The 19169-nt window shown below is 44.6% G+C and overlaps 1 protein-coding gene across 7 annotated transcripts in view; it reads left to right on the forward strand.

Annotated features, from left to right (window-relative positions):
- The first annotated feature begins 325 nt into the window (after positions 1-325).
- The window catches only part of TNFRSF19 (TNF receptor superfamily member 19), a 97273-nt gene continuing 78429 nt past the window's right edge, over positions 326-19169 (forward strand). For 2 of the 7 annotated variants that reach the window (XM_082365799.1, XM_082365800.1), the window contains exon 1: positions 15384-15567. The gene's annotated coding sequence lies outside the window, so the exon portion shown is untranslated. The other 5 variants (XM_082365801.1, XM_082365803.1, XM_082365802.1 and 2 more) reach the window with 5 other exon arrangements.

Raw genomic sequence — 19169 nt, forward strand, 5'->3', positions numbered from 1 at the left:
TTAAAACAATAGAGCAGAATATAGCATAACCACATTTTTGTTTAAAAATAAGTAAATGTGTGTGCGTGTGTGCACGGTGTGGTGTGTGTGTATGGTGTGGCGGGTGTGTGTGCAGTGTGTGTGGTGCAGGCATGGTGTGTGTGCACGGTGTGTGTGCATGGTGTGGCGGGTGTGTGTGCAGTGTGTGTGGTGCAGGCATGGTGTGTGTGCACGGTGTGGTGTGTGTGCATGGTGTGGCGGGTGTGTGTGCAGTGTGTGTGGTGCAGGCATGGTGTGGTGCGTGCACGCTGTGTGTGCGTGGTATGGTTGGTGTGGTGTGTGTGCAGTGTGTGCACCTGCAAAGACGCACGTTTGGAAGGGCTCCCATCACAGGGCTGGCAGAGTTGGCCTGTGTAATGGGATTAGAATGGAAGGAAGGAAGGAAGGGAGTTCCTTTTCACTGTACACATTTCAGTGTACTTTGAATTTTTATTACAGATTCCTGTACCGATGTTCTGATCTGAGTCACATTTCTCTTTTCATGCTAGACCTTTAGAGAGGAAATCGTGCAATTTCTATTCGAATTCCAACACAAGAGACCTTTTTCTTAGCAACCTCATTTGAGGACAGTGTCTTATTTTGCAGTCTCTCCCACAGTGTCAGAGAGGTTGCCAATAAAGGGAGTGATTTTCAGAGATACTTGTTTCCTAAAGCTTTGCATGTAGATGTGATTATGAGATAAAGCAGCAGCAACGCATTTCCTGTATTAAATATCACACTGAAGTAGCACTTAAGATACCGACCAGAAGGTTAAACAAACATGAGTGGAAGAACACCCTTGTCAGAAACCAGCTTGCTAGCTGCCTTCTCCATTCAGGATTTGCCAGTAATGAAAAGCTTCTTGCTTTTTAAATTAAAAAAAAAATTTATTTATTTATTTTGGCTGTGTTGGATCTTTGCTGCGTGCGGGCTTTCTCTAGTTGCGGCGAGCAGGGGCCACTCTTCGTTGCGGTGCGCGGGCTTCTCATTGCGGTGGCTTCTCTTGTTGCGGAGCACGGGCTCTAGGCGTGTGGGCCTCAGTAGTTGCAGCATGCACGCTCAGTAGTTGTGGCTCGCGGGCTCTAGAGCACAGGCTCAGTAGTTGTGGCGCACGGGTTTAGTTGCTCTGCAGCATGTGGGAATCTTCCCAGACCAGGGCTCGAACCCGTGTCCCCTGCATTGGCAGGCGGATTCTCAACCACTGCGCCACCAGGGAAGTCCCAAGCTCCTTGCTTTAATCTTTTGAATCCATATAATTTTTTATAAAGAAGAATGAATTAGGATTATGGGTGATATGGATAATGTTTTTTACTTTGTTTTTCTGTACTTATCCAATTTTCTATAATAAATATATACTGTTTTTGTAATCAGAAAAAAAAAACCCAGTCCTTGAAATTTAACATTTTTAATAGGAGGACCCACACGCCTCCTACGGGGGATTTCTGTAGTGCAAGAAGCCAAGGGTAATTTACAGAGGCTATTAACACTTATGTTGGCAGGGCTCCCTACTTGTGAAAACTAAAACAGTGTTTTAGAAAGATATTTAATTAACAGAAAAAATAGTGCAATAGTGTAAAACAACACAGGTTTGGAGTCATACACTCCTGAGATTGATTTTAGCCATGTGACCTTGGAAGGTTGATATATCTTTTCAGACCCTTGGTCTCCTGGCCTATGCACTGGGGGAGTTGATGATGAACCTAGCAGAGGACCAGGTTGAAGGGAAATGGTTAACCAGGAACTATTGTTAAAGCTCTGCAGAATGCACATGAAAACTGAGTGTTCCATTATGTTCCAAACCTCTTGGAGACCCCAAATGAGCTGTCAGATCATCAAGGCATTTGAGGAGAGCTGGACACTTTCCTGCCTCTGATCATAGACTGTCTCCTGGCAGCGTCCCAGGTGCACTGGGCCCCAGGGCCCTTCACTTCTGACTTTTGACCGGTTGGACTTGCTACATCTTTCAGGGGCTGAGGTCTTTGCTACTCATCATGTCATGTGCAGCCCCTCCAGACCATACCCTTAGTCTTAGCAGCACAAGAAGCTCTGGGCCTTCCTAGCATCTCAAGGCCTGTGCCCTGTCTCTAGACAGCCTGCACCACACCAGGGTGGCAGGCTCACAAAATGCTGCCCCCAGCCCCGGCACACACAGGCCACTCCTGTTGTCTTCCCGTCATTCCTCCCTGTCTCCACGGTGACTCCTGCCCTCCACCATACCCTTAGCTGGTGAAGGACCAGACATCCTTCTCTGGGGGCACTCTGCCCCTCCAGTAGTAGAGGACTCACTCGCTGTCTAGCTGTGCCTGTATATGAAAGTCCTTTTAAATCGTTGAAGTTTATGCATACAGTATACACTTCATTTCTTATTTTGAGAGAATCTTATTTATAATCTTATACATTTATCTAAGGAGTGGTGAATCCTTAACCTCGAACGTGAATGAAGTATCCCCTCTGAAAATTGTCATAATACTCTTTGGACTTTTTGATGGTATAATGTAATAGTAAATATAATACTAAATATAATATAAAATATCACAGTAGCAGTTTAAAAAAAAATCAAAGTTGTCCACTTTCAAATGCTGTAAAACATGTTGCTTGACAAAATGCAAAATATCTTTTGACTTCACCATGAGAAATGCTTAGAAAAGGCAGAATACAGGGTGCTTTTCTCTTCCAAAGAGAATTTTTTCTCACCTGATACAGTCAGAAATGACTTTCTTTTTTTTAAATTTATTTATTATTTATTTATTATTTATTTTTGGCTGTGTTGGATCTTCGTTTCTGTGCGAGGGCTTTCTCTAGTTGCGGCAAGCGGGGGCCACTCTTCATCGCGGTGCGCGGGCCTCTCACTATCGCGGCCTCTCTTGTTGCGGAGCACAGGCTCCAGACGTGCAGGCTCAGTAGTTGTGGCTCACGGGCCCAGTTGCTCCGCGGCATGTGGGATCTTCCCAGACCAGGGCTCGAACCCGTGTCCCCTGCATTGGCAGGCAGATTGTCAACCACTGCACCACCAAGGAAGCCCCAGAAATGACTTTCTTTTAGCAATACTTTAAATAGCTGGGCGTTAAGATGTGTTCCATACTTACTATATGCCAGTACTATTCTAAGGTTGACAAAAACCTTAGGGAGTAGGTACACTTATTGTCCCAAATTTTAGAGATAAGGAATCTGAAGTTTAAAGTGACTTATTCACACTCGGAATTTCATGTGGAAATACTGGAATTCAAGCCAACACAGCCTGGCACAAGCAACCATTCACCTTCTTTATCCATTTATCTGTGGGTGGGCACTTAGGTTGCTTCTGGGTCTTGGCTGTTGTGAACAATGCTGCAGTGAACATGGGGGTGAAGGTGTCTCTTCAAGACAGTGATTTCATTTCGTCGGACAAATACCCAGGAGCAGGATACTCTCACATAAGGTCATTGTCTCAACGGCACTAACAGGGTAGATGTTGTCCCCTTCCCCTTTCCTAAACTATAGTTTAGGAAAATGAAGCTCGATGCGATTGAGCCAGTTTACCCCAATTCTCCAAGCTGTTACCCAGTAAGAGATGATGAGAGAGATTGAAACTCAGGCCTTTCTGACTCCAGTGCCCGTGCTCCTTCCTTGACATTGAGCTACTTCACACACAGACACACACAAAGTGTGTAAATGAAACAAGTTCTAAAATGATTCCTCCCCACTGATGTATATAAAGCAGTGCTTATCAGATATCATCCAGGATATAGCCTCTGAACAGAAAGTTTGGAAAAGATGGCATTAGAGAAGACTTCTAGGGAACTCCAAGAACTCTGAAAAGTGATGGGAAAAAAATAATATGTATTCCCTGAGCCTAGATCTCACAATTGTGGAATTTATGTGATTTGCCTGTCAAGGTAGCGAAACAAAGGAGGCATGTCTCAGGTGTGGGAAAGAAAAAAGCACTCAGTGGCAATTGGGGGACATAAGACACCTTCCTCAAGAACCTCAGGAAGCCCCCTCCATTCTTTGACATGAACAAGTGAAGTCTCCTCAGTGTTAAGTGCACCGAAAGGCAGCCTGGGCCCCTCGCTGTGGATCAGACAGCCGCCCAGCCCCACGGCACAGCCAGGTGGCAGAGACAGGACTTGGGGAAGAGAGCGAAATATGCCATTTACACACGACGTGGCACTAGGAATCAGCAATAAAATACTGCCACTTGGTGTTGTTAAAACCGATCATTATGTAGCCTGTGGTGACAGCATCAGATTTAATTGCTCTAATCTGAGCTTCTTGGAGGGGAAAGGAAAGCTGTGCAGCGGCTCGCCTTCCTGGAGTCCTGCCGAAGCAACAGCGGTGCAGGCACGCCTCCACAATGCAGGGGGCTCCGCGGCCTGGGGCTCAGCCCTAATGAGCCGGGTCGGGAGGCCTCATTCCAGGCGGCCTTCAGCCACGCTCTGCTCCTGGTGACACGGGGCCCGAACCTCGCTCCCCTTCATCTTACACGTGGGGGGTCTTGGCCACAAGACAAACAACTCAAAATAATTTTCAGCCACTTGGTGAATACACTCCCCCACTGGAGATGATATCGCATTACTAGACATATTTTGAACTACAGATCTTCCCTGATGAGATTTGTGTAAAGCGAGGATCATTTGAGTGGTTTTCATTGAAGTCCCTGCTTTCAAATGCCCCCTGCCAGGTTCCAGTGGAACTGTAAGAATCCTAATTCAGCCCCTCACCTATTTCTGTTGGTGTTGAGCTCTATCAAGACATTAGGGTTTACTTGCTTATCCATAGAGCCTTACAGAACATGTAGGTGTTATGAGTTCATATGTCGGTGTATCAGGAAACCTAATTTCTGAGGGCAGTTTGATGGAATATGGATTTAACACTGGATGCAAGGTTGGATTAACTCAGAGAAGAAATGGGCATACTTCCTATTTCCATTGGGAAATATTTTGTCCTTTGAGATATTTTATTTGCATTCAGTGGAGCCCAGGAAACGTTACGTTGAGTCCAGGTATCACAGGAGTTTTCCTGGTGTACTTTGGAGAAGTAATGGGAAATCACACCTGTATCACATACTGTCCAACCTCTGAGCATCTTTGAGAAATGATGTGTGAGGGAGGAAAATTATACAAGAAATGTTGGATAAAATGACTATTTTTTTTTTAATTTTTTAAAAATTATTTTTGGCTGCGTTGGGTTTTCGTTGCTGCACGCGGGCTTTCTCTAGTTGCGGCGAGCGGGGGCTTCTCATTGCAGTGGCTTCTCTTGTGTGGAGCACGGGCTCTAGGTGCGCAGGCTTCAGTAGTTGTGGCCCGCAGGCTCGATAGTTCTGGCTCACGGGCTCTAGAGCGCAGGCTCAGTAGTTGTGGTGCATGAGCTTAGTTGCTCCGCGGCATGTGGGATCTTCCCGGACCAGGGCTCGAACCTGTGTCCCCTGCATTGGCAGGCGGATTCTTAACCACTGCGCCAACAGGGAAGCCCCTAAAGTGACTATTTAAATGTTATACTGAACTCATTAACTGTTGAAACCAAAAATTTTGCTATCAAAATTTGTTCGAGAATCATAGAAGTCTGGAAATAAACACACCATAAACTACATTTTCTAATATCACATCAGGAAAAAATAAGATGAAACTAATTAGGAAGGGAAGTTATATAAGTTATATAAATTAAATTCTGTTGTCTTCTAAGTTTTGCAAAGATATTTTTAACTGGCCTTCTAAAAGTTGGCAAGTTGCCATTAGAAAATAGAAAATTTTCCTTCAGGCTGTAAAAGAGTGGTCTGCAATTCAGAAATGCACTGTAACCTAGATGGTAAAGAAGATGGAATTTTCTGTTTTCTATTTGGATAAATACTAAAAATAAAATAAGCTTATTTTATTGAATCTGCTACTGTTAAGGAAGAGTAGCAAGACAATTCTAAATAATGTGCAATAAATTTCTTTATTTTTTGAAGCATATTTTCTTTTTTAAAAATAATTAATTAATTCACGTTTGGCTGCATTGGTTGGTGCGTGCGGGCTTGGTGCTAGGGCTTCTCATTGCGGTGGCTTCTCTTGTTGTGGAGCACAGGCTTCTAGGCACGTGGGCTTCAGTAGTTGTGGCACACAGGTTCAGTAGTTGTGGCTCACTGGCCCTAGAGCGCAGCCTCAGTAGCTGAGGCGCACGGGCTTAGTTGCTTCGTGACATGTGGGATCTTCCCGGACCAGGGCTCGAACCTGTGTTCCTTGCATTGGCAGGTGGATTCTTAACCACTGTACCACCAGGGAAGTACGAAGTTTAATCTTAAATTATGGATAAATAGACTAATGTGATGGTTTTTAGTGAGTAAAGGGTTCAAACTATGGATTTAGCAGAAACGGCCCTAAAAGGCAAGGAGCACAGCTTTGGGGTAAGCACGGGGCAAGACTATGCTCTACATCATTCTTTTCTTTTGTGAATTTTAAATGCTTCACAAGTGCTAATAAATTACACCTATCTAAGAAGTACACGTGGTTTTAAAATCTAATTTTCTGAATCCCAAACTAAGACCAAGACTAAGATTAAGTGTCCGCCCAGGGCCTTAATTGAGAGGGTGACAGAGATCAGACACTAGGTAACTCTTGGTTATCTCGTTAATTACTTTAATTAAAGTACTGCTGTTTAATTGGCAAAGTCTAACAATTTAAATTTCAAAGAAAAGACAGTTTACTTAAAATCCTTAAGGACTTGTCACACTGCAAACAAAAACACACTTTGAAGAAGTCACCCTCTCCCTCTGGCAGTGTCCTGGTGCTTCTCCGAACCATTCTGGATACTGGACCCCGGTCTTTGGGAAGTACTGTGATTTCTCTAAGGAAGAGGCAATTATTACATGCTGTCCCCTGGAGCCAGGGTGGATCAGGGGGCCTTTCCCGCTGGAATCACCCCGCAGTACCGCCAGGCCTTCCAGCTGGGCAGCAGATGACAGAGCTGCGCTGCGTGAGTCGCAGGCGTGCAGCGCGATTAGAGGCCGGGCCGCCCTGCTTCCCGGGGCGGGGCGCGCTCCCCGCGGGCGGTGCAGCCTTCCTGCCAGGCCCGGCGCGGTGATGTCATGGGATCCGCGGCTCGGCGAGATGAAAGGGATCCAGCGCGGCCCGCTGGCACCAGGCACAGCTTCCAGCGCGCAATCAGGGCGCAGCGTGGGGACCCGAGCGCTGCGGTCCCGCCACTCAGCCCGGGCTGGGGGCACCGCCGGGCCAACTGGGTGCAAGAAAAAAGGAGGAAAGCAACGTGATCCGGGCCAAACAAAAGAATCCGAGGACGGGGAGGCGGGAGGGCGACTACCTGCTGAAAGGAGCGTTCCAGGAACCCTGCGCGCACACACGCAAACTTGGCCTGCCTTTGATGTGCTGCAACTGATCACCGATCAGATTACGGGCATTTCATCTCGCTGCTCGTCTGCCTTTGATCTGCAGGGCTCTTTTTCTTCTCCTGGATTGGAAGATTCGTCTGGGCTTGCGCTGACATACATTTTGGGGAAGGTAGAGCTTTTGGCACAGAAGCGCTGCCAAGGAGAAACTCAGCTGCCGAAAAGGGTGAGTACTGCAAAGAGTTCAGCACGCTGAAGGCGCAGCGTTCATGTTTCGTTGTGGCTTTCAGTTCGCTTTTCCTGCGAGTTCTCAGAAAAGGTGGTTCTGGTCCAGAGAGCGCGAGCATTTCTGTGCTTGAATACTATGTGTATGGATGAGAGGAAACACGATACTCGGTGCCGTTTCAGTAGTTTGTACAAAGGGTTTGCAATCTGTCGCGCACATTTTACTTGGAAATGAGTTGTTCCAACAGGACAGAAAGGGAGAGAGCTAACTTTAGCAATCACCCGCCGCTGCAGAGCCCGAGGTCTGTAGGCTGTAATTGCTCTAAGTATTTACAGGTTGCTTTACTTAGTAAACGGGCGGAGGAACTCTACTGGATGCCAATGTTTTCCTTGTTTTCTCATAGAAAAGAGTACAGTGCATCTCTGGCAATACTGTTTATTTATTCTCTCACCTCCAAGACTCCAACCTATCAAATACATTTCCTTATGCAGTGTGTATCCTCAAAGGAATCACTGGAGAGGCATTCAAGTATGATTAAAGCCTTTCCTGGGTAAAACTGAAGAATTTTCAAACAGGGAGGTTTAAGTTGTGCTAAGTTTGGTTTAAAAAAAAAAAAAATCCTCTAGTGGTTTTCTGGAACCTTTGGCAATAGCACAGGCCTCATGTACAGAAACATTCACAAAGTTAATATTCCTAAATTAAAATGTACTCTAAATGTAGTGACAGCTGTTGTGAGTTAAAATTTGCCAACTCTTTATGAAAACTGAGTAATCAACAGTTATGATGTTACATACAGTTTTTAGCCACATTTTCACTTTAGTTTACACCCAACATGGCAAAACCAAAATATATTGCTGTGCTGAATTTGAAAGTTAGCTTGTTTTGTCAGTTCAGTGATCACATGCATGTGCGCATGCACACACACACAGAGTGAAGTCTTTACATCGAGATGCAAGAAAATCCAGTGGAAATGTAAGAGCGCCATGTTCACATTAGTTCATTTTAATATTCTGGTCTTAATTTGGGGGGGGTTAAATATTTATCATCACGATAGTCTATTTTAGTGCTAGCCGAACCAGAGAGAAAGTAAGTGATGAGAGAGATGGGTTATTCTTTAGTCTGAAATTCTGATGAGACAGGAAGGGCCTAATGAGTCTCATTTCACGTGTAATTAATTTTTCAGAGCCAATTAATTAAATTACTTTCTAAACTTTCCTCCTGATATTCTAAGGAGGATAATTAGCATTGTTTGCTTAATTTTAAAACTGATAGCTGTTAAGTGGAGATTATTTAAAACCATACCAAACTGACTATATTTTTAAGATGTGTCAGTAAGAATTTGAAAGATTTAACTGTTGTATTTAGTCATGCCAAGAGAGGCATTTAAATTTTTGTTTTACTGACAATGTGACAAAGCATGTTCACAAAATCCTGAATTATCAGCTTAGGTTGATTTTTTTCATTTGTTTGCTGAAAAAGTCCTCTTTAAATCACAAAAGCAGTAGTAATGTTCACATTAGGATAAAGAAAATTAAACTTTTAAAATAATGACTGGAGAAGATGCCCAAAGAAATAGTGTGCTTAAGAACTCGGTCATTTAGTTCATGTTTGGGACTTCAAAAAATTTTTTAATGACTATTTATTCTGCTACTAGGTTCATTCTAACAAACAGACTTCCTTCAACACAAAACAAAAGGGAGAATTAGCAATTATCTGATTAATTTAGGTTTTGTAGAAAACTAGCTTGGGCAAGTCAAGTCATTGAAAATTCAGTTCAGTGTCTGAATTAATTCAGTTAATTGTTTACTTCTTGTGTCTTGGTTGAGAAATGAAACAGATTGTATTTGATTTTAAAAGAAGGATGCCTATTGCTGAATGTACAGGTACAGTCTCAAAAGCTGTCTCTGAATTAATTGCCGCCTGATGATCTTGACTGTGATTTAAGAGGGGATACTCCATAAGATTTCCACTGAACGAAACCCTTATATTACATTTTTTAATCACTTTCCTATCTGTTGCTTCAATGGCAGCTTTGTTACTGCAGAAAGTCCAAGACTTCAAAAGACTTATTTCTAGTCCTGATTCTGTCACTGATTAGCTATGTGACCTTAAGGGATTTGCTTCACTCCCCAGTGTTCTCATATGGGAAATGAGGGAGTGGATCAGATCATCCTCCTGAAATAAGTGGGGTGGAATTTTTATAGCCATCTTACAGATGAGGAAACTGAGATTGCAGAAAAGTCACTTGACTTTTTTAACTAAGTTACATGGCCTGTTTTCCAAGTCCTGGTCCTGTGTCCTTCCCAGTTCACCATGGATATTTTCCAACACCTGCTAAAACAAATGCACTGCTGCCTGGAGAACAGGGTTAGTTTGAAAGATCAAGATAACTACTTCCTTCTGCTATGCAGTTTTTGTTTCTATGATAGATGTGTCCGTCAACTGGATTAGTCCGCTGACTTCCCAACAGTTGCTTTTGCTTCCGTATTTCTAAGCAGTCTGAACACAATTACTGCTACACATAGTTTACCATGACATTTAAAATAATTTTCACAAAAATTTAATATATCAATGCAATGTGAAATTATATATATTTGTGTGTCTGTGTGTGTATGTGTATATATATACGTGTGTGCACATATATATATTATGCACATCTTTTGACATTATATGCACATCTTTTTGTGTTTCCAAGGATTTGATACTTTCTTAGAAGATGTCAGTGGTGTGCATGAAAAGTTTAATAGTTAATTAAAGGTTGTTATTCCTCCAGGGAGATTCCCAGTGGGATTTTGTGAGATTTCAGTTTACATATTCCATATGGGCTGGTACATGATATATATTCCCTATTACATTTGATTATGTTAAGAATCCTTGAACATGTTTTCACTAGCTCCTTCTGGGTTTTTTCTTGAAAAAAAAGGAATATATTTCTTGTGAATAAATTTATTTATTGACTATAAATTTTACACATACACACTGCTCTCAAGGCCAAATATCTCTCATGTCTTATCACCCTCATAAAGGTTTCATATAAAGCTTTACAGATTATTACTTAGTAACATTGTAACATTCACTAATATTTATTAATGTACTAGTTATTAATTCAGTAATATTTATTGAGTACTTGTGTGCTAGGCACTCTGACAATATTTTTCAGGACACCATCTCATTTAAATTTCCAGCAATTAAGTTTGTCATTCCAATTATACAGATGAGAAAAGTGAGGCTCAGAGGGATTAAATAACAAGTGCAAGGTCACAGGGCTGATTAAGTGGCACCACTAGAGTCTATCTGATTTCAGTTCGGGTTCTTTTGTTCTAGGGCTGGGCAGTTAATTCCTTCTATTATAAGAATTACATACAGCTGAACTTTACTGTTAGCAAACATTACAGCCAAAATTTGGGGGCAAAAACGTGCTCTGTTTTTCTTTCCTTCTTTTGGTATATTTTATGAGCGCTATTAGAATTTTTTGATAGGGTTTTCCATCAGTTGGCCTAGAATCTTCAACCAGAAAGGACCTCAGGACGTAATTCATTCTTCCTCTGCTTCAGGACTGGACCACACTCAAGCGTCCACCATTGGTCTGGTTGGTCAGACTCCCTGTGATGGCAGGGCTGGTCCAAGGCACCCTGGAAACATTCAGAAACTGGTGTGCCTTTAAAGAGTGATTCTTTAAAATGTCAGCACCATTTAGAGGAACGGGCTATGAAAGGGGGGGGCAGGAGGAGGCTCCCTGGTGGCCATGCTTAATTTCTCCTCAACTGTCACAAGCCATTCAGCTGTGCTCCAAGCTGCCCCGCAGATCCACCCACTTGCTGAAATCACCACTCTGAAGTGACCAAGTCTCACATCCTTCGATTGAGAAGTACTTCAGCATCATCCATTGTGACTTAACTCAGATCTTTGGTGAGAAGGTGGAGGGAGGTGAGATGGGGGTGTTGAGTGACTTTATGAAACCATTTCTTCCAACACAACCCACTCCCTTTGTGAGAAGAGTTCCGGGAAGTACAGCTTTCCGCATCCTGTTAATGGTCCCCAGCACTTAGACAGCCCTATGGCCTAGCCTCATTGGCTGCTGCCCTGCGAGCCTGTTCCTTAATTCTGCACGTGCGGAGAGGTCCCCTGTATTTATCGGGAAGCAGAGGAGGAGAGTCAGTGGCTCGTTTCTCCTCTCAATAAACACATGAGAAGAGTCTGGCCAACGCAGTGTCATAAACTCACCAGGGTCAGTGCAAGTGCTGCAACTTATAGCACCTTTGCTCTATAAATGTCATGAGTTTGACATTATATCAACTAAATAAATACCCTCCTTGGACTTTCCATGTGTATTAATTTAAGCATTCGTGGTACAGGGATGATTATATTAGGGTTCAGGAGGCCTGGATTTTGGATCCCGCTTTGTTAGTAACTTGGTGTGTGACCTTGGGCAAGTTGCTCCCCATCAGGCCCCAGCCCTACACTGATAGTCTGATTGGCAGCAGTGGGTGCTGGGAATTACTTAAATAGCTGGGTCTTGGTTATTTTCCCCCTCATTTTCTTAACTATATTTGGCAAACTTTACAACTCTTCGAGATTGTGGCCCCCATTTATTCATTCATTCAACAAATTTTTAATGAGTACCTACCACGTGCCAGGCACTGTGAACAAAGGGACAGAATTCAGTATTCTCATGTAGCTTGCATTCTATTCCTTTTTCCCATGAAATAGTGCTCTACATGGAAATTACTAGAAAGTCAAACAATTTTCCATTAACTTTGCTTCCAGTGAGCTAGCTTATCCCTGAAATTATTTTCTCAAGAAGTTTGTTACTTCATTGGTTCAACTTTTTTAGGAATATATTCTAAACAAATACACTGCGTATCAGCTTAGATATTGCTAAAACTAGCTTCAGAAAACCAACCCGTAACAGTCTTAAAAACAACACCTCTGCCGAGATCTTCATAAGAATTTGGCTTTTTCAGAGAATTCGCTGGCGGTCCAGTGGTTAAGACTTCGGGCTGTCACTGCCATGGGCCTGGGCTCAATCCCTGGTCGGGGAACTGAGGTCCCTCAAGCCACAGCGGCCAAAAAAAAAAGAATTTAGCCTTTTCACTAAAATTTCAATAATGATAGTCAGTGCTCTAAAGGGAGAGAATGCTTGCAGCCCTAATTCTAAGCATTGGTTTCATTGTGAAAGATCCTAGGAGTCATATGATTCTTTTTGTGCTACCACTGGGTCCTCCTTCCTTCAGACACTGTCCCCAGGTCACTTACACTCAAAGTGAGGTAAGTGGGGAGCATTTGTTAACTTAAGCGGCCTCTTCTTTAAAGAGTAAGAGGCACTTAACGGCTACAGTGCAGAGGTTCAATGGCTCTCCACTGTCAAATACCATTTCAGTTACCGATTTTTGATGCTTGGCATTGTGTGCCTGACAAAAGGTACAGCCCTGCCAACAATGGCTGCCATTTAATGAGCACTTACTATGTGCCAGGCATTGGGCCAAGCTCTTTAAATACCGTATCTTATTTAACAACGACCAATGAAACAACTTACTTCAACAGTGGGAGATACAGAAAATTGGGAAGGTCAAGTAATTTTTCCAAGGGCATGCAACTAGCCCACGGCCAATTGGCCTCCAAGGCCAGAATATGCGATGCCAAAGGGTGTGTACGTTAATAGGATCTGTCTGCAGAGAGCTAGCAGGGGGCTCACGGGGAAGAGCAGTCACATACAGATGACATGATGCAAGAATGAGTGAACTAAATGTGCCACTGTCTCTAACAAGGAAGGGAGGCCAGAGAAAAAACAAAGTAGTTCCTGGGCTGGCAGATTAAATTCCTCCCAGAAAACACTTATTGAACATTCGTGTGAATGTTTGATACTATCACAGATGCAAGTTTGAGCAAAATATGCTGCTTCTCGAAAGCAGGACTCCTTTTAAGTCCTTGAGGAAGAAAGCTAAGTCACAGGAAGTCAGGACAGGCGGGTGCTGCCATTGCGGCAAAAAGGCCTCAGACCTCGCCGTGACTCCTGGGAGCTGTGGCTTCTGAGCTGGTTCCTTACCACCTCGGGGGACGGAGCATCAAGAGGAAGCTTGGGGAGCCAAGGAAGGGCACGTTCAGGGCACACCGGAGGCAAGGCCCGCAGACCAGTTCGGCCAGAACTTAAAGTGTCCCGTCTAGAGGCAGGAAAGACAGAGCTGAAGATGTGGGTGGAGCCCAAACATGGAAATCCCTGACCAGAAGCCATTCTTCACAGTGAGGAATCTTTGTAAATCTTTTCGTTGGACAGGGACTACGATGAAAGGCAGGGGAAGCAGGACGGGTGGAGCAGAGCAGCCGGGAGGGAGGTTTGAGGGCGGGGCATTCAGGGGAGAGGCGTGGAGGGCCTGTATGGCACAGGCCGTGGACCGGGTGCTGGGATGAAGAGGAAACGAGGAGGAGGGGGTGAGTGTGTGAGACCTCACAGAGAAGCAGCAGTAAGTCAGCTTAACCACGGCGGCCGCAGGATGCCCTGTGTGCCGGGCTCTGGGCTACGAAGAAAATAAGCTGTGCCCTCGGGAAGGTGAGGTCTAGTTAGACAGACAGGTAGCTTCCAGCTAAGGGCGAGCTTGTTAGGGAACCTCGGGGTGTGATGTGGTCCCAGATCACAGCTGACAGGTAGGCTGGGGACAGGCCCACTCGCCTTGACATTCAGGTAAGACAGTGCGTATCATTTGTAAATGGTTAAAAATAAGTCGTGATTGCGGTTTCTATTCCGGCCATGACAGCCTTGAGGCTGACACTTGGAAGGATATTTTTAATGTATTTTTGTACAAGTACCTAGTAGCGCATTCGGCGTTCTCAGTGCGGGGTCATGAGACGGGCGGATTGGTGACCAACTGTGACAACTTATTCATTCTCTCAACAGACATTTATTGACCGCTACTATGGGCCTTGCGGTATAGAAAGGAAACATGGGATTTGGTTCCATTCAAAGAGACGTGCAGGTGTGCCGGGGAAATCAAAACCAACACAGGAAGTGGTGGGCGCCCCTGCACCAACGCGGTGCGTGCGCAGTCTCTTGGGTTGGGGGGAAGTTTGTCCACGTTCTCACTGGACGGATGAACAATTGCTTACATTTCTACAGCATTGTAGTGCCGAAAACCTATTTGTTCTGTACATGGTTCTTTTACTCCTTCCACTAAATCTGTAGAGCGGGCACCGTTAGCCTCGCTTCGTAAGCGCGCAAAGTGGAGAAGTTTCGACACCGTCCTCGAGCCGCGTGTGGAGGCACAAAGCCCGGACCTGCGCCGCCCACGATCCCCGGGGGCCTGGGCCGGACTGGGCTGTGCCCGCGCCGAGGCGGTGGAAGCATCCCGACCTCTGGAGGCCAATGTCTGGCGAGCGAAATGGGGAGGGCCCGCCGAGAAAAGCATCTGCAAATGACGAGGCGGCTGGTGGGCCGGGTCCTGGTGATTCGGACCCACCGCGCACACGTGTCACACCGTTTCCTGGGCCTTTCCTGGCGCAGAGGCGGGCGCGGGGTAGAAGGTCACCGGCAGCGCAGAGGCACAAAGGCCTGGAAACAGGTCCAGGTGGACGCGAAGGCGCCCCCTAGCCGCAGGCAGGTCCCCGACACAGCCCCGCTCTCCGTGGTCCTGGTGGGCCCCCTCCTGCCTGCCCAGGTCCGCCTGCGGGATGCAATCAGCAGCTCCCGCAGCCCGGGGGCCACCAGCGGCTGGACCGCGGCCTGGGGCACCCGGGGGTCTGCGGGGACGCAGCCCGGAGCCCAGAGGGTGGGTGGTGGGCGGTGGTTCCGATGTGGGCGGGGGCTCCCGCGTGGGCGGGGCTCCCGGTGGGCGGGGCCGGGAGGCGGCGGCCGTTGCTGGGCTACGGGGCAGCGCGGACCCGCGGCGCCTGGACGTGCCGGGTGTGCGCCCGTGGAGGGGACCCCGGCCCAGCTCCGCACCGAGTGCCGCGCGCTCAGCCCGGCTCAGCACGTACTGGAGCGTCAGATCGTCGCCGGGACCTGCGGAGCAGCCTCTAGGCACCCGGGAAGGTAGGTTCCCCGCCGCCCCCGGGGCCGTGGCGCCGCGCCGCGCGGCGGATCCGCGCGGCACGCGCGCGGAGAGGAGGCAGCTGCGGGTGGAGGGAGGGGGCGCCGGCCTGGGCTGCTCGCGTGCAGAGTAGGGGGCGGGAGGACAGGGCCGGCGGAGGCGACTCTCGGGAGGGCTGACAGCAAGGCCACCGAGATGCTGCAGCTGGAGGAAGCGGAGGGTGTGAGCACCCCCCGGCCCCCGTGGGCGACGGGAGTGACCGCGCTGAGCCCCGCTGTGCAGGGATCTTGTAAATAGAAAGACTGCATGTAGGCGAAGGTTCCTGAGTGTGTAAGTGTGTGCGCGAGGCTCTCCCGGGGCCTGGACGGAGGCGCTCCAGCCCGTCCTGGCGGGAAGCGGTCTGCAGGCCGGCCGGCCCGGCGGGAACTGGGGAGAAGGGAGGGCACTCGGAGGATGTGCCAGCAGCCCGTAGACACAGTGATGGGAAGGGCCGCTCTCACAGCCCTGGTCAAGGGTCTCATGCCATTTCATGGAACAGAAATTTAGCTCATACAGTCTTGAGGATGACGTTTGGAAGCATCCAAATACAGCGATCTGTTTTGATGGTAGCGAACTATGCGTCAAACCTGCAGTTACCATTGTAAGAAATCCAGGTCACTTTTTTTTTTTTTTTGCCTTTTAATGAAAGGACTCAATTTGCAAACAAAAAAAAAACATAAGCATTGTTCGATATTTCTTTAATTGAAACAGTTTAACAAACTACTTATGAATGGGTGGTTTTTACTCCAATGACAGTTTTCCTTTACTAGAAGACGATTTCTTTATATAAAGAAGAAACAGTTATTGTTAAACATGACTTCTGTAAACAGAAGGATTTATTTTAATATGTTGTTATTTCATGACCAGATACTTGTATGCAAAAGGGAAGATTATACTGCATTCGTTCAGGATTTACTCTATATGTTTTCTGTTGTACAGCTTCACCTTAGGTGTAGTTTAAAAACATGTTTATTTAAAGCACTGCTTATTATCTAATTTAAACATATGTAACTAGAGGGGGTGAGAATAGAGTCCTTCCCTGGAAGACAGTTTTTGACAGTTATTCACAGAGATGTCGGTACTTAAAAAGAGTTTTTCTTCGCATAATATTTACCAAGTTCTGAGAATAATACAAAACATAGAAATGCAATTTCATTTTGAAAATACTGCCTTGACATGAATACATAGTGCATTATCATGAGCTCTATGTTTGTTCCTTTTTAACCCAGGGAAGTGTCTCATGACATCTACTTTGTTACTGAGGCCACATGGCTTTATTAACTTTGGAATGTTTTTGCATACTAAGTGCTAGCTCTAGGATGTTGTGTTAGCATTTTCTGGGACATTCATGGAAGTTTTTTGTTTCTTTGATGGGGGTATTTTTAGGCTCTGAGTCCAGGCTGGATTTTGAGTTTGAAAGGTAAGGACATAGGAAGACTTTTTGTGCACTTGAAATTGCAATGTAAAGTGCCTTTCCTATCCAGAAGACTTGAATAAGGAACACTGCTAAATTTAAGTAACGTTTAAGAGGCTTTTTAAAAGAACAGAAAGAAAATTTTTTTTTACTTTAGATGGTCATCAAATTTAATTTATATATAATGTGTTTGTACATACATATAATAATCACATGCTGTGCTTAATATGTTAATTTAATTCACTAGTTGTAGCTCTAATATATGAATCCAGGGTATGTTGGGGACATTTGAAACCTAAGTGAGGAATTCTGCTAACATGAGGAGAATATTCTTCTCCTTTTTCACCTATTTAAATCTCTGAACCCAAACTTAACCCAATCCTCTGCAACCAGTTCAACGATTCAAAATATAACACAGCACAAAAAACTGAAGACATCTTTAATGAAGAAAGCCAAGTCCTCTTAAATCTGATGAATCAATATTTAAAGTCAAGCATTTAAAAATCTGGAAAAGGCCAGCATGCTCTGTCTGTTGACGACAGGTTGAATAAGAATACCCACCTCGAATAAATGTACACCCCAAATAAAGAGACAGCTGCTTATGTGATAAGAGAGCCGGGAACAGTTAAACAGTCCAAGGCGTTTGTCTCATGGCAGCTGATTCTTAAATGTTCATAGCCTTTCTAAAATGACCTTCTGGCTGAAGAAAAAGAACAGTCAAGCAGTAGGAACGCAATTTCCTTTCATGATTTACTGGCTGAGCAGTGAGTTCATTCATCGTATTTTATCTGTCTCAAATGTTTACATTTAAAAGTAAGATGTTTAAACAGTATTGGGTTATCGTCTAGTCCACACATCACAGAATAGGTACCTTTTAAATTGACGTTTTAAGACCTGGGTTTTTAAAAAGAGAACAACCAACCTCAGCAATTATATAAGACAAAGGAGCTTGTCTACCTCAAGATTAGATGTTATTCAGCCAACTCTTCCCCTCTGTCTGCTCGGATGGCTCTAATCTGAGGAAATTCTAGAAGAATGGAGGCCTCTTATAATGGAGAACACTACACATGTTACAAAGAAGGACTTTGGAATCTATCCAGGCTTCTAAAATAAAAATTTAAACAGCTGTGTTGTAGACATTATTATGCACAATTCTCTAGAATAGATTGTGTCAATGTTTGGGGTTCCCTCAGACCTTGATGCTACAATTGTCCTATTTGTATTTTAGGATTGAGAAACATTTGTGAATTGGGGGGAAGAGTACATTAGTTACAATACGCTTGTTGATTGAACATTCTGAGAACACTATGACTGATTTTCCTAAAGCAAAAATGATAGCATCTACAGCTCAGAGAAATGAAAAGAATTAGTCTCAAAAAACCGTATCCTAGGTTAAGTTCTGTTGAAAAAAATTATAGGAGCCTGACGGTGACTGGCCCCTAATGTTTTTGAACTTTGGAGGAATTGAAGATATTGTATTTGGCAACAGAACATTTTAAAGCTTGTAGAGTTTTTAGTAGAAAATATTTCTTGACTTGAAAAGGGAAATCATTCTCATTTCCCAGCCAACAACAATATGTATATTTTTATTACCACATACCTTCGTGAGCTTCCTGGGCTACAAAAAGGGCTGCCAACCCTACCGTGTAGGAAGAACAATTTTCAGGATATAGTGAAATTGAAGACGAAGATAAAGAACAGCTAGAGGCTAGGGGTTATTGCCCCGTTTGGAAATAGCAGTACCCTAAATTTCTAATTACTTTTTTATTCTCTTCACATATGGGACTGACGTTATTCTCAGCCATTTATGATTCTGTTCCACCATTAAATGTAAAAGGCTGTATGTGTGGCATTGGCGTCACTTCAGTGCTGATTTTATAAATTGTAAGCCTGCCAGTGTACTTTAATGTTGATTTCTTTAAAAATATTTCAGCTTATTGCATATTGGAAAAATGTATGAGTTGGTTGTAGCTTCATGACCTAATGTTAATACAGTTTTGCTAGATGAAAATGTTTACATGTTGCATGCCCTGTGTGCTGGATAATAAATCAAATGGCTTTGAAGGGATGGGGGGAAAAAAAAAAGAAAATTAAACAACTTATTCTGAAATGAATTATCCAGATTATTTGAATTATTTCAGATTCATATAT

Source organism: Balaenoptera borealis, assembly GCF_965194805.1.
Source record: "Balaenoptera borealis genome assembly, chromosome: 18".
NCBI lineage: Eukaryota > Metazoa > Chordata > Mammalia > Artiodactyla > Balaenopteridae > Balaenoptera > Balaenoptera borealis.